The sequence below is a fragment of the Periophthalmus magnuspinnatus genome, chromosome 19, assembly GCF_009829125.3.
Source record: "Periophthalmus magnuspinnatus isolate fPerMag1 chromosome 19, fPerMag1.2.pri, whole genome shotgun sequence".
Classification (NCBI taxonomy): Eukaryota; Metazoa; Chordata; class Actinopteri; order Gobiiformes; family Gobiidae; genus Periophthalmus; species Periophthalmus magnuspinnatus.
The window spans coordinates 11,352,217-11,376,894 of NC_047144.1; the positions used below are offsets into that span (position 1 = coordinate 11,352,217).

The 24,678-nt window shown below is 37.8% G+C and overlaps 2 protein-coding genes across 2 annotated transcripts in view; both read right to left on the bottom strand.

The window, feature by feature from the left end:
* Nucleotides 1-22,292, bottom strand: part of tbkbp1 (TBK1 binding protein 1) — a 70,966-nt gene extending 48,674 nt beyond the window's left edge. Inside the window, exon 1 of the mRNA XM_033984848.2 lies at nucleotides 22,068-22,292. The gene's annotated coding sequence lies outside the window, so the exon portion shown is untranslated. The remainder of the gene's footprint in view (nucleotides 1-22,067) is intronic.
* Nucleotides 1-24,678, bottom strand: part of cdk5rap3 (CDK5 regulatory subunit associated protein 3) — a 312,712-nt gene that overhangs the window by 120,586 nt on the left and 167,448 nt on the right. The window lies entirely within an intron of this gene.

A 24,678-nucleotide genomic window follows, 5' to 3' on the forward strand; every position in this document is an offset into this window, starting at 1 on the left:
AATGGAAGTAATGGAAGCATTGTGTCAGTAATAGACGAGGAGAACACATTTGTATTTATAGCATCCCATTTCAACGCTGCTACAGTCAAACGAGCTCTGCCAGAATGGAGAGGACTTGGAAAAGACCATAGTGCAATACTATTTCCTAAAAACATGCCAGGGGGTAACTTTTAAATATAAAAGTTGTGTGTAAAGTATGTTACGATCTTGTTTGTGACAATAAGAACTTCATGGACTACTACTTCACTTTACGGGTTCTCTTTACAACCACATCTACTACTACGTTTACTACTGCAACAATCCATAACCTAAGTAGTTCATCTATATTTATCACGTTTACTCTTTGGTACTACTACATTCAATAGTGCAATTATTTCTAGCACTCTTCTCCTCTTCTCGACTGACTGCATGAAGACTACTCGATGTGCTTAAACTGCCCCCAAGGGTTACATAAAGCTATGCGATCATGACAAAAGTCTGATTCTGATTTTGAGTTAAATGTGCACTGTTTTCTTTTGGAAGGTCTGCCACCCGCTATTCTAAAATGTTATTTCTTTGCTTGGAATGTTCCACAGTATGGTATTAAACGTATCTATCTCCATGAAGACAAGCAGGTGATGACTCTAGGCCAAGTTATAGGTCAGAACGCATATTATTCAAGGTATTTTTGCGCAATTAAATTAATGGAAGACAGATATATTTGATGACATCCAGTGGAACAGTCAAGTCTGTTAAGTAAGATTAAGGGGTAAAAATGACCAAATAAACTTTCAGAAAATGTATGATGGTGGATGAAGTACTCAATTTTGTTTCTTAAAGTAAAAATAACTCCTCAAATTACATGAAAAGTACTCAGTCCAGTTTAAAAATACAGTGTAACAGTAAATACAGATACCTGCTCTCAAATGTAGCAAAATAAAAGTAAAAAGTATCCACTGTAAAATGCACTTAAGTAAAGTACAGATAACAAAAACTTCTACCTAAATACAGTACTTTACTACTCCAGTACCTTGCACCACTGAATAAAACAGCGATACAGTACAGTAATACAGCCCATTCTGTTGTTCTTTATGCTTATTGAACATACCCTATAAAGTGTAACCAGATCAATGCTAACAGGAAGCATCCAGAGAGGACCTTTACTTTAAAAACTCTATACTTCTCATGCCAAACTGCCTGTGCTCATCTCTTCTGTAATTACAATAGTTACTGTAATAGCCCACCATGTCAACAGGCCTAATAAAGATCTATGATGCCCTCGTCATAAGAGAAAAATCAGACTTTTTAATTGGCTCGGTGCTGATGCGACCGTCTGTGGCTGTTGATTAATTAATAGCGCATGCTGCTTGTCCAACAGATCTGGAGACACGATGATGAGTGGGGGGTTAGGGAGCAGTGGAAGGGATCAGAAAGAATATATGATACACGCACAAGCGGCAGAAGCAAAGGATTGTGGGGAAAAGAGCATCTATAGGCTTTGAATATGAAGTGTGTAGATAGGATGGGGATAATGATAGTGGTTGTCCTCTCTGGCCTCCTCCGGTGTTGTAAAAAGAGCTGTCATCTAATCGCTGTCCACTACACCAACGCTAACTCTCCTAATGACTCTACCTCAGAGACAGTGGTTGCTAATTGCTGCAAGTTCAGTCTCCAACATTTGTACTTGTATAGTGCAACTTTCACAAAGGCTATTGTTACTACGGCTTTAGGTATGTGTTGGAAAATCACCACATCAACATTGGAACTAAACTGTAGACTCTCTTTATAAATGGACTTAACTAACTTGCTAACCGCCACGTTCCAAAGAGGAAATGATCATGGGCGCACTTCTGTCTCCATCGACTCTGACTCCATCGACTCTGACTCCAATTCACTTTCGAATGAAATATTGTCACCCCTCTCTCTGTAACTACTGATGCTCATCATTTTGGTCTTAAAATGTTCGCATTAACCCCCTCTACATGAGCCTCATGTTTTGTATCCGAAAATCAAGATATGAACATTAATAACAAATCAGGTGACTTTCTTGCCTGAGCTCCCACTAGCCGCGTTAGCAATAGGTTTGACTGACAGAGTTGCCAAGCGCCCAATCTGTGCTGAACCTGCGGTGCCTACGGGAAGGGGCGTTACCTTAAATAGCCTGGCTCCGGATTGGCTCTTCAGTTGCTATGATACTCATGGTCAGAGTTTCAAACATGGAAGTTGGTCCAAATTTGCCCCAATAACTGCTCTAGCCTCGATGAGCTTCATTTGCCTGGAGCCGAACGCTATGGGTCACATCACACCCCCTTAGTCCACCTTTTTATACAGTCCATGGACTAAACTCGGAACTAAACTCAGAACTAACCTAAGACTAGATGAAGGACTAACCATGCAGAACTAGAAAGGGACTGAACAAAATATACATCATGATCAAACTGAGCAAACTTATCATATTGTTTTTACTGCAAATACCACTTTTATTATTAACTTCTTTTGCCATTTTGAGCATTTTGCACCATTGAAAAGATTGTTTAGAATTCTCATCTCTCTGAAGCCCATGTATACCACCTCTGTTAATACTACTACAAAAACAAATACATATTGTAAAGAGTGCATCTGCAGACTTCAGTTGTAAGTCTATAGATTAATAATGAAAATGGTTTTATGATCTCTATATATTGTAACACCAGCTATTATTATACTTACCAACAACCAGCATCAGTTTAATAGCACCACTACCAACTGCTACTACTACTGCTGCTACTGCTACTAGTATAAGTACTGCATGAAAAAAACAAACATCTATAGCCCTGTCCTTGGTGACTTTGTGAGCGCTTTATCTATTTGCCTTCTGCCAATGGGGGCTGGGGGCCAATCAGAGTGAAGTATACTGGGAGGTAATGTATTCAGTCGATTAAAGTGTCAGTAGGAGAAAGAGAGGGAGGCTAGGGTTAAATGTGAAAGTCACATTGGGCACAGCGGCCAATCACAGAGCTGCAGGCACAAATCTGAGCCCATAGTGAGATAATGCAGTTGAATGGACCTCCTGACAGCACCAACCTCAAATGCATATCTTTGTCCTCCAGTGCTCTTCAGGAGGTGACTTAATCAGAAAGAATCAATAGGCCTTCCCTGTCACACGCTAAACTGTTTCCACTGTGTGAGAAAAAAAAGAAAAAGTACATCTTGGCTATGACTGAATGAAAATGAGATGTTTATATTAGAAGTGATGACTAATTTCTCATGGAATTCTGGTACTTCATCTGCATGTACAATTAGGTATATTTTGTAAAATGTATTGAACACATAAAGTAGAACAATTTTAGGTTAATCAATTAGAATCTAAATTCAAGTCTGCAGCCCTTAACCCTCATACACTATATATTATTCTGCACTATTTAGCATACACCAGTTAGGGACCTGACACTGTCCACTGTTGTTTTTCCAGCTCTTGCAGTGCATTGTGGTCTATTTTAAACAGCCTAGTGACGCCCATGTCCACTACTTTTCAAGGTGCATTGTGGGAAACTGTTCACCCTCTGGACATTTGTACAACTGGGGTGACCCCTAAATAGTTCCCTATGTAGCTTGTGTCTTTTTGTACCAAGGACTTTATAGCCGGTTTGTCAGAAATTTGACAATTTTTTGTCTTAAATGGCAATAATTAAAAGTTGGTGCTATTTATATTGAAATTGATATATTGAAATACATTTTTATCTGTGTTAATAGGACAAAAAAAGTTATGTTATAAAATTTAAAAATAGCCAAGTGTGGGTGTGTTCCGCTGCATTTCAGTTCTCTGCCCCCTAGACTGTTATGTCAGAGCAAGATCCCCTTCACAGCTCAAAGAGCTTGTATTGTATTGTATATTTATTTGCCAGACAATATAAGTCATGCTCTATTATACATTTTGCTTTGTTTTTTTGTTGATAATGGCACATTTTTCCTAAGCGCTTTCTTTCTTTAAGCATTTACCCCTTAACAACCCCAAGAATTGCCTTGTTGTCTTCTGGACAAGGCTTTAATTTTACTACATTTTTAATAAACCTGGTTGTGTTTGTTACAGTTGCATCAAATACATAAACAATGCAACTTAAACCAACAAAGAAATCATCATTAACTTTTTATTGGAATTAGCTAATTCATTCCTGACAATTAAAACCCCCGATAAAAACACTGTTACTATAAGTCAACTGTGGGATTTTTATTCTTGTAGCACAGGTTGCTAAGGTACAGCAGAAACACGTGTGTACCATCTATTGAACATCATACAAAGGCAGCAACAAGGGAATAAAGAACAAAGAGCTAGCCATGACGTTTGCGTTTCGGAGAAAAAAAGATGCAGTGAATTGACTGTAACCAAGTGACCGGGGGAGAATGAATAGCTTCTACTTATAAAGAAGCAACCGGCGCCATAGACTAGAAAGACTGAATAAGGATGAAAGGGGGACTTGAATGAGAAGTGTAAAAAGCCTAACATATACAGGAAGAGGGCTGCATCCAACCACCAACAAGCAATTATCTCACAAAGCAGAGACTTGTTAGGGCACTGAACTTGTATGTTTCACTTCATGGTCTGGTAAACCGTGGAGCATTCTCTTCATTTAATCAAGGAACCACACTTACCTTGTAACTCCACCCAGAAAGCAAAGCCTATAGGGGTTACTACGCACATAAAAGTGAGTGGAAAAGGGGGGCGCTTCTGTTCTGAGGGAATGAAACCTCTCGATAATGCAATAAAAGAGGATAATGGATTATAGCAATAACATATGGACCTCCACGGTGAAGGTGCATTGTGGGTATATGGGTACATGGGTTTTTAAAGAGGGGTAGGTCATAAGGTGGAAGGCACACATTTATAAAGAAAATATATTTTTATATTGCAGGAATTCCAAATATAAAAATCACACCAAAATACAACTATAGATATAAAAACATATAGTCCTCTAACAATCCATCAGTCCGTTTATGCAACCACCACTACAAAAATCTAATCTGAGTCACATTTCAGAATGGTAAAAAAGCAACTACAACTCAATAATAGACTATTTTAAAGGGTCTGTATGTAACATTTTGATTTTAAATTTATTTTTCTTAAATGGGACATGCTGGCAACCCAGGTTCAGTTGTGATTGTACTACTTTTTAAAACAATAAAAGCACAAGTTACATGCAGTTCCTTTAACAAGTATATTGCTCATTTCAAAATCTCAAAGGTAAAAACCAACTCTGGATCTGCACCAAAACATTGAAATTAATTGCATATTTCTTGGCTCATTAGTAAATAAAATAGATTATAAAAAGCTTTTGCCCAGCGCCTACTGTTATCGTGTTTCTATAACGGATTAAAGAGGCAAAGAACCCCCTGAACTACACGTTGTATAGATCCGACTCAAAGATTTATTGTTTTACAGTGCAGTTCAATTCTTGTTATTGGTTTTCAGCACCATGGACAGCTGCCCCCGCCTCCTACAGGAAAAAACATACTACACACTTCCTCCTGGACTCGTGTTTGAATGGGGCACTAATCTATTCTTATGGACTGGGTTAAGTGCTTTAAAATAAACTGCAATACTGTTAGTGTTATTAAAAAGCCAGGAGAGTGTTCCACAAGAGTAAACGCACAAACACTGCTAATGATTGACAACAGTGAAATACCAAAAGTGACAACGTGATACCATGCAGTTTCACCATGGTTTTGACTCCACTTCCATTTTTTTAAGCTTGACTCCCTTGTATTGATTTGAATGATGTTTTATAGCAGATGTCGATTCACATTGTAACATATAAAGTGCATTTTTCTTTTCATTTCAAATAACAACAAAAAAATCTATCTGTACCAGTCGATGAAGCACCTAACCTTGCTTGTGAAATGAATGTTCTAGCTGAAGCGTTTGCATGTGATAGATGTAGTAGAGACTGTGCAGAGACGGACAGCAGCATTGTGTTTTGGGTGGAAGTCAGCGCTGAAACAACCAAAACAAACATGGCGGCGACATACTTCTATTATGCCTCTTTTAGCAAAAATATGGACTATTTTGTTTGCTGGATTTAACTAAAGTTTGATTTTTCTGCTTTTTCCGCTGTTGTGACGCTTCACCCAATCAGCATGAAGTATATATCTGAATATTCCAATCACTGGTTCTGCAGCGAGAGCCATCCCAGATTGATATGTAGAACTCTATTCAGAGAACTACACACATGAATCTGTCGAGAGCCAGGTTACGAAACACCTGTTTTCAAGTTATTTCAATGCGGGACTCTTTGAAGCACCCACTTTCATCTACTTGAAAATGTAAATTATAAAACGGATCCACACTATCGCAAAAATTATGTATTTTCAACTTCAACTAGTTTAATTTCATAACACAGTGGTACATGCACAATTGATAATTATTGCACATTTTTGGGTTAGTCCTTGTTTAGAAATAGTATAGAAATGAAGCAGCTCTACGTCAACCCTGCTCAGCCCATGAATAGACCTGTTTCAGACCTGTGTTAGATCTGATGGTACTTGGAAGACATATACTGCACATGTATTTCATTTTCAAATAAAGAAAGAACCAAAAGTCATATTTTATCTGCAAAATATCCAAAGTACATAATCCTGTCAGTGCACAATGAAAACACATGCAGTAGACCCTGGCACAGCCCAAGCCTTCAGTCTGATGGAGGCAGCTGCTGGCACTGGCTAAATGTTAAGGACACAGGGCAGAACAATGACAAGGTGAATTAAATAAATGAATAAAGTGCTTTAAAAGGGAGTTGGCAGAAGGCGGCAGAGCTGACTAACGACCTCCCTGTGATCTCTGTATCAGTCAGCTGTGGGTCTATCAGGGTTTGGGCTTTAAACAAATGCAAGTTCTATAGAGACATTATATTATATGCACATTATGACCTCTGATACTCTTAATGTTAGTGGTGGGACAAATTCTGCATATTTTAAGTGATGTCTTTGAAGCAAGAAAATTCAGAAATAATTTAAGATACGTTGATAAGATTAAAATGATGGTGGTTTGATAATTGTATTGGAGCCAATCCCATTGGGCTGATCAGGGCTGGGATCTGATTAATCACATAGGAATTGTGATCTGAATGGCTGCAATTAGCAAAACAAATGTTGCAATTATGAAGAAAACAGAGAAGTGCATATCTCATCTCCATGGGAACTGAACCCTGATTTTAAATCATAAATTCCAAATCCAATCACAAAATTAGATAAATTGTGATTAGATATTTATATATTCAGCTCAAGAGGTGATGATATCACACAACCGCCAATAGTTACAGTAGCTGCTGTTTTCAAATGTTATGTGTGATCCACCAGGTAAAGACACAAAGTATAAACAAGTCACTGCTTCCACAGTATGGCCTTACACTTACCTATCTTTCCAGAGACAAGCATGTGGCGAACCCCAAACCAAAAAGTTATATAGTGCATCTTTAAAGCAAACCTACTCTGCAGAATCATCTTTCCAGAGCTCTTAACAATGTTATAATTGTTTCCCCTCACCATTTACTCACCCAAAGTTGTATTTGGACTGATGCATTGTGCCTGTTTGAACAATCTTTAATCCCTTATTTTCAAGAAGCCATATTGTCGATCAATCCACGTCTTCACTGCCACCAGTATACAGTACTCCCACGGCTCTGTACTTAATTCGTTCTCCAATTTTATTTTCTTAATCTGTGATAAATGCAGGAATCGGCAGAGCTGCACAGTCATTTTGGTACAAATGAAAATAGGATCTGTGCGCTAGTGTGATGCGCAGCTATCTGTCTTTGTTGTGATGATGTTTATGGCGACATCAGCTTCTATTGGGCACCGCCATTTTCTGACGTGGAAGTTAGTGGACTTTTATTAAGTAATTTTAGATGAATACTGTGATTTTAAAATGTGCAAATAACATAATGATCCACGTGTGTCGCAGATTATATCTATAGAGCCGACATGAGCACAGTAGGTCTTCTTTAAGTTGAGTAAAAGCAGCTGGAGTAATTATTACCAAGTGAATGATGATGCACAGACTTAATGGAAACCTATTAGCTGTTCTGTGACCTACTGCAAAGAAAAAGAATGAATTCTTCACAAATGAAATTCCCTCATGGTGGCTCTATCTGATGACTGATTGTTGAGGGCTACAATTTGAGACGGAGGGCCGCATCGTGCCCCTGTGAGATGTAACAATGTTGTCAGATGGCCTGAGTCGGCTCTTTCCTCGTGTCCAAAATGTATTTTAAATGTGGAGGAGAAGTGATCACAGCCTAAGCAGTCTTATAGTAGGGAGACATTAAAAGAAGCCATTTCGGTACAAAATAGTGCCGAGGCGTTCAAGTGCTGTTAGCAGATATTTTTAGGCTCCCCGTAGAGAGTTGAGCAGTCCAGCAATAACGAGTGACGATCAAGTGGGTAACCTGGTTTTTCCGAGACACAAAAAGAAAGTCAATCCCAGATGTGAACTGAAGAGAGAGGGAAGGACTGTGTGTACTCTTCTAGAAACTTCGTCTTTGGTCTTACTAGGACCATTTCACTAAAGTGTTACTATTACTCCCAGATGGTGAGATTTCTAGAAAGCTGCACAGATAAACTTGTCATGTACATAATCAGAAAAGTATGTAAGACAAATGATTCATTTCAGGGGTAAATCCAGATTGCAGTTTTTATCTTGCAATGTTAGGAAAAAAATTATAATAATAACAACTTTAAAATCCTGTTATATACTGTTAACTCCCACTAGGGGTAGGAAAAGAACAAATATTTTCTGCTCTCAAAGTCTTTGTTTTGGTTCCTTGGTTTATAACTTTAACATTGATTTACAGTTTGGTTCTTTTTTTGTTTTTTCGCTTTGACACTAAAGTCTAAATTTTGCCAGAGATTCCCAAGCTCAAGGAACAAACAGTTCATGCTGGAACCTTATATTCATTTCCAAGCCTTAACTCTTATATCAAAACCACAAAACACTTTTTTCAGAACCTAAAAGACAATGATCAACTATTTAAACACAGATCACAATTGTAACACTCTCTTTGCATATGTTTTAGTCTTATAGTGTGCGTACCTAAATACTGCACACTCATCAAAATCCATGGACTAAAGACACAAAGGACAAAACTGATAACACAGGGATCACAATATAAAGAGATTATATAGACAGATACAGAAGCACTAAAGCCACAACGTAAAACACTGTAATGAAAACCTGTGTGAACCAGGTTTGGATTCAGACAGGTCCAAGTGAGACACAGTTCAGATACTCACTGCTAAAAAGCACAGGTTTGAAATTTTGCTTTTTTGTTCCCGGAATGATTGTGTAATATTTGGATGTGTCTAGGTGATGGTTAGATAAGTTTATAAATCTAATAACTGTTTTTATATTTTAACCATAAAGTGTCCTTTTTTCAGTTTTGTTTGCGAAGTTGACATTTCCAACATTCTGAACATTTTTGTGTCTTAAGTGAACAGTTTTGCAAAGTGAGAAGATTTGACAGATTTATTACAAGTTTCAGAAAATTTGACAAAGAAACTGAGAAAAAAACAAAAACAAAACTGTAATATATTAAATGTGCACTATGTAACATTTTCTTTATTTTTGCATTTGTTATTGCATTGAAATAACAAACAGTATGACATTAACCTTATCTGGCTAGCATTTATTCAGAAATATTTTTGAAAAAAGTTGATTATTAATATTGCCGTGAGTTGGCTTGCCTCTCCACAGATCTGTGCTTTAACTTAACCTGATCGTGCCACATGCTTTACTCCATTAGAAAATCTACACAGTACATTTCCATTTTCTTCTTATAAATGCATTTGCTCATATTGCATGCAGAGCTATATCAAATACCCACAAACTACAAATTGAATTGACAGCCATGGTCATCTTACACAGTCATTACATCACACTTTTCTGTCGCCTAAGCAACCAGGTATCCTTCAGGAACAGATGCAGAATTGAAGCGTGTCACGTTATGTCAGATGCAGCTCATGACAAGATGTTCAAGGTCCTCTTCCTCGTAGCCCGCGTAACTCCTGTACTGACAAACTGAGCAAGAAGTGCGGACAGCCCAACCAACAAGAGCGAAAACATGAGGAGTTGTAAGATTTTCTTTGTCTAAAACTTGCCGAGCTGACTCATCCAAAAACAAAAGTCTTTTGTGAAGGCGGTAGTGCAGTGGTCAGTGTCCTAGCTCACGCATAAAGCAGCTCAGTAGTTACGTAAAAGGCAAATAAGATGGGTGTGAAAACAACAATATTAAAAAAGCTGAATTCACATGTTTTTGGGACTATTTTTGCAGTAGAAGTAAAATATGTTCTTAAAAACAACTCCAGTTAGTTTAAGGGCTTGTAACTGATTTAAAAATGAGTCAGGCACATGTTTGAGTTTGAACTTTTAGCCCTGCCCACTTACACCGTTCTGCCGATGTGTCATGAAGTTGTTTCATTACAGTTCTCATATCTCTGCTTGCTACTCACTTTTTTGTTACTTGTAAAAATTCACCATGACATACAATCAAGTCTCTGGGATAGAGTCGGGCTCTTGGTTTCTTAGTGACAATGTGCCTGATTAGAGGAAAGAAGGTGACTCTGTGTGTAGCTTCTGCATCAGATATTACCATAGACTGTGGATATATGAACATCGCTCACCTGCAAGCCTCCGCATTTCAAATAGGAAGTGATCACGGGCACGCTTCCGGCTCCATCGACTCTGTAAATGTAAATTGGAGCCAATTTACATTTTTAGAAAACTGTCTCCCCTCTCTCCGGCAATGCTGCTGTCAGACGCGTCATTTTGGTCTTAAATTTTTCTTATTGACCCACTCTACATGATCCTGGTATTTTTATTTCACCACTGGGTCAGTAAGTCAAGATATGAACATTAATAAGATTAATAAGAGACAAATCAGCTGCTTTTTTTCCCCGATTTCGCACCCACTAGTGTAGGCAACAGGTTTAATTGACAGTGTTGCTAAGCGCCCACACTGCTGGTTTAGCATAGGGTGGGCCCTTTAGCAACGCTGTCAATGGGAAGGGGCAGTACAGACGTATAAAATAGAAGAGATGACATTTTACAGCTTTTAACATACAGTGCATGATAGAAAGAGCCTTTATCTTGACAAGAATACATTCAAAACAGGTACAGGCCCCTTAAGGTACTCAATAAAATATCTACATTGGTAAAAGTATTGATTTACAACTTAGATGCAGCAGACCAAGTTCTATTAGTACTACTATTACAACTCCTACTCCTACACCTGCTGAGTCCTGCTGCTGTGATTGTTACTAGTGCTAGCACCTACGTACTAATACCTCTACTCCCACTATCTCTTTTCCTTTGAGACTATTGTCTAAAATCTAGTCTAAATTTGATGTTTCCTCACTGTTTGAAATCTAAATATATAAAGGTTACATTTGATTTCTTAAAGGGACCATATTACACTGTTTTCTGATCTATGTTATAATTATTCCTCATCACAAACAGACCTGGAGTTGTGTTTTGTTTCATTCACACATGTTTGAGTAACACTTTATTATTAGTCTGTCTACATGTCCAAAGCTCAAAATTTAGATTTCACTCATATTCAAAGTTAAATAAGTGGTCTATCATTCATAACTCATGGCCCATTATTAAGCCCATTTATCTATTAAACATTGCTTTATAAAGGAAGAATAACATAATACAGCATAGCACAGCACATCACCAGCTAATCATTACATATAAAATCCAAAAGTGCATTGGTTGCATGTATTTGGGCCCACATCTGCTCCACTCAGGCCTGGTTAAATCTTAAAATAATGTTATAAGGCCCCTGTGAGAGTGCTGAAGTGGTCACAGCCCTGACAGAGACACAGCGGTTTGCTCAGACATAAAGCACATTACTGAGGCAGTCCTCTCGCTGTCTGTGCGGACGTTACACAAGACAAATGGATCCTGGAGCGAAGGCCAAACTCCAGTTCTCACATTTCCATCCAATACAAGCTCGGCCCTGAACTCAACACTAGGGGACAATAAGGTTTCATGCTGTTTTATTTGCAGCCAAAACATTTTCCATATGATATGTTGATAGTAAATGAAATATGTCTTTAATGAAGAACTATTGTGCTTGAGTCTGCTACATAGTTATAAGCTATGAAACCCGTGGATCATTATGTTATAGTTAGCACATTTTAAGTCGCAATATTCATCTAATACAACTTAATAAAAGAAACAAGTTCACTGACTTTGGCGTAAAAAAAACTGCGGTGCCCAATGGGAGCTGACGTCACTGTAAACGTCACCACAACAAAGAGTCATGTAGCTGTCGATTCTTCTATGGATAACTGCACATCACACTAGCGAGAAGCAGATTATTTTTTCATTTGTACCAAAATGACACGGTGCTGCCAAATCCTACGCATATCATCAATTAAGAAAATAAAATTGAAGAACAAAGTAAGTACAGAACAGTGGGCGTATGCGGTGAAAGCAGAGATTGATCGGCAAGATTGCACGAATCACTCCAAAAACAACTTCGAGAGGGTAAATGAGATGAAAACACCTGACACAACATGATTAAAAGAAACAAAAAGATTCTACTGATCTGAGAAAAATAGACCTTTCTGAAACATTATAGGCAGAGCAGAAACACCAGAAAAGATCCATAATGCACCTTTAAAGGTTCTGTATTACACAAAATTGACTCTTGTGAGCTGTTAGCCATGTGAGAATGCTGCTACGTCTTCGAAAACATACCTGGAGTTGTGTTTCGTTTCATTCACACAAGTTTCAGTAACTCTTTATTATCAGTCTGTCTTCATCTCCAAAGTTCAAAATGCTCTGTTCCATCTAGCCTTCAAGTTAACAGCTACTTTTTAACTTTTGTTCAGTAGAGATTGGCAATTCCAGGGCTGAAATCACCCAAATGTTTCTAGTGAAGGTGTGTGGAGTTTAAAGACATAGTGGAGCACTTCCTGTTTGACCACATGACATCACAAGGTGGAACAGAGTGTTTTCTGTTTGAGAGGAAAAACTCAGCCTAAATCTGCAGGTTTTGTGTGTTAAACATGTGTGGATGAAACAAAACTCCGGGTATGTTTTTTTGACGAGGAAACAACATTATAACATAGATCAGAAACAGCGTAATATGGGCCCTTTAAACCGGTTACAAAGATGTCTTCCATTTGATTATTTATAGCATTTGAACAAGTTGTAGTAGTGATTGTTCGACTGTGGTAATTATATTTTACCTTCTGTAATTTTCAAAGTAAGCATTTCGAAATTAATTACTTGTGTCCCTCTCTGCTCCCATTTAGCTCAGTCGGCATGTACAAAGTGTGCCATACATAATGATGGATGTTAGCGGAGGGGTAATAGGTTCTGAGCATACATTAGCAATTTGCGCAATATGTGGGCAGTGTTTCTAGGCAGGACTCTGTGTAAACGATACCGCAGAGTAAGATAGATCACTTAATACTCTCACGACTACACACTTATGGGAAAACGCAACATCACCGGCAAACGCAGTAGGTTGTTAACACCAAGACAAGTTTGAAAATCTCATCAACAACTGTATCTAATGTGTATTATGCTGCAATAAAACGATGCAATTCAAAAATCCCAGGCCCATCGTCTCCAATTGATTCATCAGTGGGTTTTTTTTTCATTTATGCTAAGTCTTATTTTTCTGCTGCATAGTGAGAGCGATCATTAGCGAGCGGAGTTTAAGCTGTTGGAATAGTTCAAGCATGTGATGAGAAAGACACAGGATTAAAGTTTAGATAGACCTGATATGAAGTACAGTCTTTAGCTAAGAGGGAGGGAGTTAGCTGCTCTGTGGGTTATCCTAATCCAAATCTGACCTTGAGAGACAGCAAATAATTAGTTTATCAGCTTCTTACAAAGACTATAGTGAGAACTGAAGTGTGCGTCTACTTGAAATTATCTGAATCTGGAAAGTTTGTGTCAAATTTTGGCTATAATGGAAATGTTGACGGCTTTTGTGTCATTATAATTGATAGTCAGAGCGAAACTAAAACTGTCAGTGGTGGAAGAAGTACTCAGTTTTGTTACTTAAATAGAAGTACAGATAATGGAGCAAAAAAAAAAAAAAAAAAACATAAGTAAAAGTATCACATGAAAAGATCTACTTAATTAAAAGTATTAAAGTACCTGTTTAAAAATGTACTTAAAGAGTATAAACTAAACATATTTTGTGCAGATTTTTGCATAGTGATTTTGATACAGGTTTGTGCTGAATTTTGTTCAACAGAAACAATTGAATCAATTGTTTTTCTTCAAGCTGTTTTTATTTGTATAGTTTTGTTCGCTCAAACTACAAACGTGTTAAAAATAAACTCAGCCTTTGCAGGTCTCAAACAATCATAAAAATACTTTTACTTGTCAGTCCAGTTAAAAGTTGTAGTGAAGTAAAAATAAATCTACTTAAATAAAGTACAGATACCTAAAATGTACCCTTAAGTACAGTACTTTATTACTTTTACTATACTCAGTTTACTTTACTTTAGTGGGCACCAATATTGAAAAAAAGATATTACATAAATAGCAGAAAGTTGGACCTTTTCTGAATAGTTTTTAAATGGTCTTCTCAGCCATATCAGAACTAAGACCATATTTTGGGCTGTAAATTATATTAAAAGACAGTGTTTTTGTGATAACTGTATAATTGGCATGTAGCCTAGTATCAAGTGTGTTCCTCAGTATCAAAATTGAGTTTGAAATGTTGGTACCATGACGACGTTATAGACATGGGACAATACTGAAATTTGGGGTCACGATTATCATGCCCAAAATAAATGCGATTAATGATTACATCACGATCATGATTAAAGTTGCTGACAGTTTAAATATGTTATGGATATAAATAATTATCATTTTAATAGTATGATTATGGTCTTTTTATCATGATAAATGATATTATTGTTCATCATCTATTTTTCATCTATCTTTATGGCAATCTTTATTCTAAATCTTTACTTGTATTTGTATGTATTATTATGTATCTCTTTGGCCTAACCTTCATGATACTATCTGTTATCATGCACGGGTGTATCTCTTGTTTGTTAGTCTACGAGACGATGTGTCCAGCGTCCTCGAGCCACTTGGACTAGACTAAACTGATATGATTATTTTGATGGTATAAATACACTGTATGTATATTTGTTTGTCAGCTGAGGGTGAGATGACACTATTAGGAACAACAGCTCTTTAACCATTGTGCACAAGTGATTCAATAAATCAGACTTTTTGATTCAAGACAACTTCTCTGTTGAGTTTATATTTTTTAAGGTTTTTACTATTAGAAATTCCACAACAATTCCTTCCTGTCGCCTTCTTATGTGACAGGTTAGCCTCCTTACATTCACTATTCCTCCACTGCTCATCTTCAATCCATGGATCTATATCTGACCTGACAACTGACAAACTCTCAAAACAACTCACATGAGTAGTCCCTCTCCTGCACGCACAAACAACAAGACCCTCAACATTTTTAGCTAGAGCTGGGTCATATGGCAAAACATGAATCACATTTTTTTCCTCGTATTGATTGATCTCAGCTTTCAATTTATTTTAACTTTTTCTTTTCAAAAACAAAATGAAAATGTCTTTCTATTTTGATTTCATGAATATAATTAAGACTTAAAATCAGTGCAACTGAACCAAAAAAAAAGTCTTCCACCCACATGCTTTTACGTGTCTATTAAAAAGGTAAGGTATATAACTGGTTAATCTTGATGCAATTAAAATGTAGTTAATTACCAGCCATATTTTTAAAGAATACTTTCACCTCATGTATAACTAACAAGAACACACTAGTACCTTGTGTATTGTACTAAGCTTGTATTAATATTCATTGCATTCATGCTCGTGTTCAGGTTAGTGATGTGCTCCCCGCAGAGACCGATGATTAGGCACAAATCACAAATTCTTTTTACACATGAATAAGGTTCCAATTTCTCTTCCTACAAGCAATTTTTTAAAATGTCAAACTCATAATGGACTTCACCAAGTCTAGTGGACTGTATTATACTTCATTTTTACAACTGTCAACATCAGTGATTTTGGCAGAGTGGTTAGGTCTGCTCCTATGGAACCAGGAGATTGGGCTCATGTCTGGCTTTGCTGCTTCAGGATAATAAATTTTAGTGTTAAAACTATTGCGAGAAAAAAAAAAAAAAATCACCATTTCAGGATGATTTACACACAGTTCTTGAGACCATGACCAAACAACAGTGAAATGCTTCATTCCCAGTGTCTCATAGATCACAGTCCTTTGTGTGTGCAGTTAATCTCACATCATTTAAGTGGAGGCACTACAGGCAAAACTATTTTCAGTTTTTGTTTTTTTTGGTCAGTTTGGTCTCTTAACAAACAAGCTTTCATCTGGAAACAACACAATGTCCACTCTGCCCTGAAAGATGTTTTAATATTTAATCTAATCAACTTCAGAGATTTATACGGGACATTGAAACTTCCCCCATAGAGACATAAGGATCACCTCTTTAAAGTAGCACCTATACAAAAAACTTTACACTCTTTAACTTAACAAGATTTGGATGAAACGTACAGAAGGATTTTTTTATATTAAATTCCAAATCTGATTAATTAAGGTTTAAACTCCAAAAAATGAGGTGAAATTTAAATTTTAGGCAGTTTTGAGTCAGTACTCAAAAAAGAAGAGAAACAACAACTTCAAATATGATATCCAAAATCTCCTCTGTATATATATTTTTTGTAATATGTCAACAAAATGAATAAAATAAAGCAATAAATTTAAACCTAGCTCTTTCCATGTTTCTGTTTTGAATGTCCCAAAATGGTCAATGGTCCATATGGTTTTTACACAAATATGCTTTATTTTATATGAAAAAAAATCACATGATAAAAAACTTGTCATATATATTTTAGTTACATTTATTTAACTGACATCTGTAAATGTAAGATGTTTTCCTACCCACCTGCAGTGACTTGCTTAAATGGCTGTACTTTTTACTCTATTCAAGACATGTTTTGGTATTCCTCCAAGAATAGTACTATTTTTCCATGTGTATGAATATGAACCTTACGTAAGTATGACTCAAATCATAATATAACAAATTTGATATGGGAGAGCTGAGTGCATTACTGGGCCCAATCTTATTTAAAAAGCCACATGCTTTTCTAGGATATGACAAAAAATCTGTTAGACATGAGAACATCCCTTTTAGTGAATGAAAAAAACGTTGTCCAATGTGGAATAAAGATAATCCAAGACACTGTGACGCATTTTATCATCTATTTCCAGGCAAGGAATATCTATTTGGCTAACCACCCTGCGTCAGTGCTTTCAATTCTCATTAAAAAGGTGTTTTGACAGTAGACTGCTAATCAATGTAACATGTTCAGATGTTTGTCAAATATAGCCTTATAAACGTTCATTTGAATCAGTCTTTGGAAGTTGATTTATTCAGTAGAGAAGGTGCCACAGCTCTCACTTTGCTTGCGTCAGCGACAAACACAACCTCTGGACACAGCTGTAAATAGCCCTCGTCAAGGTCGCCCCGTTCTGCACCAGAAAACACACCTTAATTAGCGGCAGAGTGGCACATTGGATTATGTGTGCACCTTGATTTGGTGACCTGAGGAGACCTAAGATCAGGGTGGAAGTCTTGTACTAGTCACAAAGAAGATAAAGACGATTTGGTTTCAACATTTTCCTATGAACACGATTTTTAAAGGTACTATGTTATGTAAAATTGACTCTTGTGAGCTTTAAACCATGTTACAATGCTGTTGACTCATCAAAAACCTACCCAGTTTGTTTAGTTTAGTTTGTTTATATCTCCAACTCTCAAAGGCTCTGTTCCACCTTGTGATGTCATGAAGTTGTAGTTTTCGAGTTTGCAGCTATCTTTTACCTTTTGTCACTGGAAATTCCATAGCTGAAATTATCTAAATTATGATGAATCTGTATGGATTTTAAAAACACAAAGGAGCACTTCCTGTATTACCACATGACATCACAAGGTAGAACAGAGTGTTTTCAGTTTGCAAGAGTTTGAGAACACAGGATAAATCTGCAGGGTTTGTGTGTTAAACTTGTGTGAATGAAATAAAACACAACTCCATGTCTGTTTGTGATGAGGAAACATTATAAAATAGATAAAAAAAAAAAAAAAAAATCATAATATGGGTCCTTTAAAGATGCATTGTGTAACTTTGCTGGGGGGGCCTACCTGCTTGGCTAGGTGAAGATTGTATTGCTTTGCCTGGACTGTTCCACAAGTAGCCCACACCACAACACCAAGTTACAGGTCAGATCTGTGGAGAGGTGATCATGGTCACAGTAACAATGCATGTTTTTCAAGAATATTTCAAGCTCTAAAAACTGCAAGACTGTGACGTTTAGTGCAAATGTGGAACATTCCAGACAAAGCAATAATATCCATGGAGACGTGCAGGGGGCAGACCACCCACCAGAACAGTTACGTGGAGCACCCTTAATGAAAAGAAGCATACACCACATCATAACAGAACATTACACAGCTCCCTCAAGTAGGGAATATAACATTATTTCATACAGCAACACATTCAATATCTTTCCCAAAATAAGCATATTGCCAAAACATCACTGTACTTTCTTGCTTTTCCACAACTCCTACGTATTTTCATAACTTTAGCACCTCTTTAGTTTTGGAAATTCTCACTGATGTCTGTCTTCTTACACAACATAATGTTAATTTGCTGCGTACTGTATCCCACTCACTAACATGTGTCATTGTGCAGGTATAATATTGTTTACTTCACCTCTGAGGGTTAATCATTTTGGGGAATCAGTCTATAGCGCACATTTTAAACACAACCACGCGCATACGATTGAATCACTATTAAATGAACCCCATATACAGTAGTTCAGATCACGTATAGGGGTCGAAACTACAAACCTATAATGTTTTATTCATAACAAGAAGCGGTATTTTCTTTGCAAGCATTCTATACCTTCACAAATGATTCCAGCCTTTTCAATTTGCTAACTGCGACAAACCCAACAGCATTTTCAATCATTTTTTTAAGAATTCCTCTCATAAAAATAATAATCCACGATAAACATTTACATATATCCCAATCCGTTATACAAGAGCTTTTGTCAAACAGCAAAAAGGCTTCAGAACATTGACAAACAGGTCCAGACCAGCGAGGGACTGCTCAGCTCCTCCATGGAACTCCAGTGATTAGCAGGTGCAGCTGTGATTCACTCACCTTAAATTAGCTCCCCCTGATAGAGACCCCCCCGGGAGCCCAGAGCCTGGATACTTAAAACTGAAGCATATGCTAATCAAGTAATGTCTTCAAACGAGTGCTTAGATCAAATGGCTTAGAGCACATGTTCCGCAAAATTCACTCTTTTTTAATTTTTTTTTTTAGCTTTTAATCATGTTATATTGTTGTTCCCTCATCAAAAGCATACATATAGTTGTATTTTGCTTCATTCAAAAATGCCTCTTTTGCATTTTGCCAAGATTGTTACATCACAGATAAAAATTTTGACTTTTCCTGTGCAGTTTTTGAGTCCATAAAACAACATCGGACTCGTGCAGTGGTCAGAATGTGTTCACACCAAACACATGGCTCTATTAGAAGAGCACTCATGGAGGATAAGAACTTTGTTTCTTTCTAACTGTTCATTCCCGTTTCTGACAGCAGAGGGAGCCCCAAATACCTCATTAGAAACAGAGGTGTTGGTTATAAAGAGTTTTCTCCGAATGTAGACATTATTTTAAGGTTAAAAAAGTGTCATACTAAAGCCACAAGAATGCATAATATTAGTTCTCTAAAGAGGAGCTAGGGAGAGAAAGTCTGACCAGTGCAATGGCAGCTCTGACAATGATGGACAGATGAAGCTAATCACACGGCTGTCTTGAGCAGGTGAAATAGTGAATCGCGCCTGGAGCCCAGCTAAGATTGGATTGGCTAGTCCCGGGCCATGCCAATACTAGTGTCAGTAAACAACCCTGAGTGTGCACTTCTTTAACAAGGTGGAAGCGGCGCAAGTAAAAGTTTCATTGAAGTGTGAAAATGCTGCAAAAAGAATGAGTTATTGTTAAGACATTCTCACCAAATAAGTGTCCAAGGACAAGATCACTGTTATCCATGAATGTTTTAAATAGAGGCTGAATCATAACTCCACTCAGTAGAAGAACAAAGAATTTGGTTTTTATGTTACAGTTGCAATATGTGGCACAATGGATACAGTTTTCAGCATTGTGAGATAGGGCAAGTGTTCATTTTTTTTACTTTGTAGGCCTGTCATGATAAAGAATTAGAAGTGCAATATGTTGGAATCGAAATTTTTACTACTAACTACTTAATGCCACTGTGAGGTCCAATGAATAAATACTACAACGAAACACCCTAGATTTGAGCACAAAAAATATCGTTCTTCCTCTCATAACTTGAATAAGTCGATATAGTAATTAGTGACAAGCCTCGCCCTAGCCTCACTCTTTCTTTACTACTTAGCTGTTTCTTAGAACCTGCTATATCCTTCTGCTCTGTCTGTTTTATACATGAACCTCTTCCACTGGCAACGGGGAGCAAATCAACTCAAGGTTCTTTGCAGTAAGACTAGTCCACATTGGGACTGCATAAACAAGTGTTTCTCACAACCTCAGGCCAATCACATAAATATTCAAACTGTAACTAGGGATGCAGCGATCTGGATATTTCCACCAAATATCGGTTCAGTCGATATCCTGTTTGCAGACTGATGTAATAAGACTTTTTACTGGTCGCAGCTGACGCCAAAAGTCTCATAATGTTAAAACTTTTATTTATACAAAGCTATTCTGTAGTTACTGGATAAATAACAGCTACAAAACACTTTTATATCAGTTTTGTCTTTTTAAATTTTTGGTATAAAAGGAAATACATGTTGTGTTCAGTCTTTGCACTGGTATCAGCAGATAGCTAGTAGTTTTGAAATCAGTATCGGATCAGTATCGGATCTCAAAAAAGCTGGTGCATCCCTACTGGTAACACAACAAGTCCACAGTAACACATGCTATGGATACACACACAATCAAAGCTCCAGACATCTTATTCCCTTGTAATTAACTTAACGCAATGCCATCTGAGATACAGTAGCCCATGTGGGTCAGAAACACGGCTAATCAATATCTTGAAATCACAGTTGAGTTGCCACAATTATGAAATCGCAAAGGCTGCAGTTATTTGAATAGTAGATTTCTTTTGCAATCAACAAAATATCCTGTCTTTTTATACACAAATCTTGTTGTGCGGACTCTCTACCAGCGTATTATGAAGTACATGAGATTCTTGTATTTGTTGTATTAGTTTATCAGTCCATGTTTTCCCATGTTAATGTTTACGGAGATGTTTATAATGTGCACTGTGATCAAAATCCTACTTTTAACATAAATCACAAATCTAATTGCAATTGCAACACTCTAATGGCTGCTTAATTTCTTACTTTATTACATAAAACAAAGTCATTTGAAAATAGTAGGCTGTGCACAAACCCAAACGTGCAGTGCTTTATCCTGTATGACAATTCTGTAATAAATCGTAGCATAAACTAAAACTATTTTGGATACTATATGGAGCACATAGCCACAACAAATCGATCCATACTTTATAAACAGGTCAATTCTGCGTGCAGCATTATCTCTAAGCAGCACACCAACCAATTACACCATAGTATCCCTCCAATGACAGCGAGCTTTTACGCGTGTGCAAAACCAGGTTATTGCTATGGTGAATTCAAATGCTCCTATTCGCTCCACTGAGTTGTAATGTTGTTAACTCATTTTAGAGATTACTGACTATCCAATTTCTTTGGTCAACACGGCTGGTAGCGTCTTAATCGGTCATATACACGGGCTAGTTGTGCTGACCGCTTTGCAGCTGAAGTTGAAGGTTGCAATAGCGCTGCGTGCATGTGTTTGATATGATGCTGGCGTTTCTAAAAAACATACGAGCGCGTAATTGCACCTGAACGTCTCATTTGCAGTCAATCCACTCCAAACACGGGTACGTTTGGTTCTCCTGCGCGCACCGAAACGTGGATGCAAAACAAAAGGCAGTAACTTACCTTCTGCTCGGTCCAAAGATGCCATCGCTTCGTATCCTGAAATCTGGAGGGGTTTTTCCGCTCACCCCCTGGGCTAAAGGCGAGCTCTTTTGTTCCGCCGTGTGTCAAGAAGCCGGTGAAATTGTATTGGTCGGTGTTCACGTACAGCGCGGACAATCACGCCTCTTGTAGCCAACTGAGGAGCACATCTGACGCCGTGAGAAGGAGCCTCACTACAGTCGGTGTGGGATGCTGATGATGCTGAGGAGGAGGTGGAGAGGATGTTGTCGCGGGAATAGGAGCGTTTCTCTCTCCCTCTCTTTCTCTTTCTCTCTCTTTCTCTCTCTTTTTCTCCGTTATAACGAAAGCCTCTACGCACGGCCTGAGTCACCGTGTGTATTTACGGACGAGAGTGAAGGGAACGCGCAGGAGCAGCCCTGGAAGTCGATATGCGATGTATGGATGGAGGGCTGGGGGAGTTATGTCACACTGGACAGAGGAGCAGTGGTTGAAAAGTGTGGGGTTGTAAAGCACAGCCTACAGCAAGTGAATTTTAAAGAGCATATCGGATGAAATGGATGCACACTGTTTGTTTGTACAATATTGACCGCTCTGGCATAGCATTCAATTTAGAAGTAACTAGACTAATGAATGTAATAAATTATCCATCCATCATTGTGGCCTATATGGGCTGTGCAGGCATAATTAGCCCATGTAAGGGTTTGGTCACATGGTTCAGACTACAGACTGATGCTGAACTTATTTTGTAGCTAAAATGCACATATGATTCAAGTGGAGGAGTTCAAGTATCTCAGGGGAGTGTGAGATTGTGAGATTGAGAACTCCTCTCCTGGACGTCGCCCCGGAGAGGTGTTCCGGGCACGTCCCACCGGGAGGAGGCCCCAGGGAAGACCCAGGACACGCTGGAGGGACTTCGTCTCTCGGCTGGCCTGGAAATGCCTTGGGGTGCCATTGGAGTAGCTGGAGGATGTGTCTGAGGTGAGGGAAGTCTGGGGGTCCCTGCTTAGTCTGCTGCCCCCGTGACCCGGCCCAGGATAAGTGGAAGAATATGGATGGATTCTTAATTGCATAGTTAATGTATCACAAACTGCACTGGGTTCAGATATATTTAGGCTAACTGGGGTGTTTTACAAAATTCTGGGTGCAAACTATGTTATTGGGCCTGCACTTTATGATCATTATATAAGCCTACAGATTACACCTTTCCTGCATTGGGCCATGGGTATCTTTAAACTCCCAGTCCAACGCACATGTGACTACTTCTATTCTCCAATGGACCAACAAAAGTCTTGTCATTTATTTAATTACTAACCAATTTATCTAATTTCTGTTTTGGCAAATCAATTGGGTTGCCTGAAACTAGGCCTTCCATATAACTTCAACAAGGTCAAAATGGTCAGGACCAGGATGTAGTACAGTATTATGTCTGGTAGCAGGTGAGCTTTTCTGTGGCATACCCTACAGCCTGGTTACAAGTTTATGGCCATATACCTGTTTATTGTTGCTACTTTTATTTGATTTTATTTGCTTGTTTTATTTGAGTGTTGCCTGTTTGACCTGATCCTTAGACAGTGTGAATTTCCCTATTACATAAGCTTATTCATACTGAAACTATTTGTTTTTAAATTTTAAAAGTGTGCCAACCGAGTCTGCTGCAGGTCTGGTCTTGCCTCTAAGTACACCTCGTACATTTAGACCTGGCAGTGACCTGTTAAAGCATTTCTCCTGTACAGCTCTAACCACATCAGAAATCACATCACTTTGCATGGAGTATGTCAACGTATTCGATTTGAAGTAACCCTGGGAATGATTTGGAGTTTGTGTATGCTTTTAAACGTGAAAGACCAGAAGCTCAAACACAGAATATCACGTTTATTTTTAGACAAAGAAGATTGACCAAGCATCAATGCCTCTTTATTCAAAGGTTTATCTGTGACTCAGAAGGAGTCAAACAAGGAAAAATAGGTCAACTTGAAGACAACCATGTTTTCTTCATTATAAAACAATATGAATTTAGTTTGTTTTAACCAAGTAGTTTAGTCTATTATGTCTGCATGTTATTTTTTTATTTAGACTCTTGCATTTTAACTGTGGTTAAATGCAATGTATCTGTACCTTAAAAACATAAAAAAACATTTTGCAGTGCTCCAAAGTTATTCCTCATTTACCTTATTCTGAACATCCTAATTATTCGGAGCTATGAGTTTATAAGCACTTATCACAACTTTCAGAGTGTTTTTGTCGTCATGGTAAAGTGGACAATAAAACACAAAGGCTGCTTTTACAATATGCCTGTACAGGGGCAAGATAAATTTTGCTCAAAAACATGGGAAAAATTGGGTACAGGACCTTTAAAGTGCCCCTGAGGACAATACGTTATAATCATTGATTTTTCTTCTTTTCTTTCAGGGGCATGACCTTTCTGTCACAAGCAGCCTCTGTGACTGCTCTAGGCAATGTAGCAAGTGCCTCACCCAAGGACACAGTGACAGCCTGTGCTTCAGGACAGATTTGAACCGGTGATCCACTGGTCCAAGGGAGAATGCTCAAATGCAAAGTACAACATTTTCAGCCAAGTATTGCAAATCAGATACCAATCGAGACTAAAACT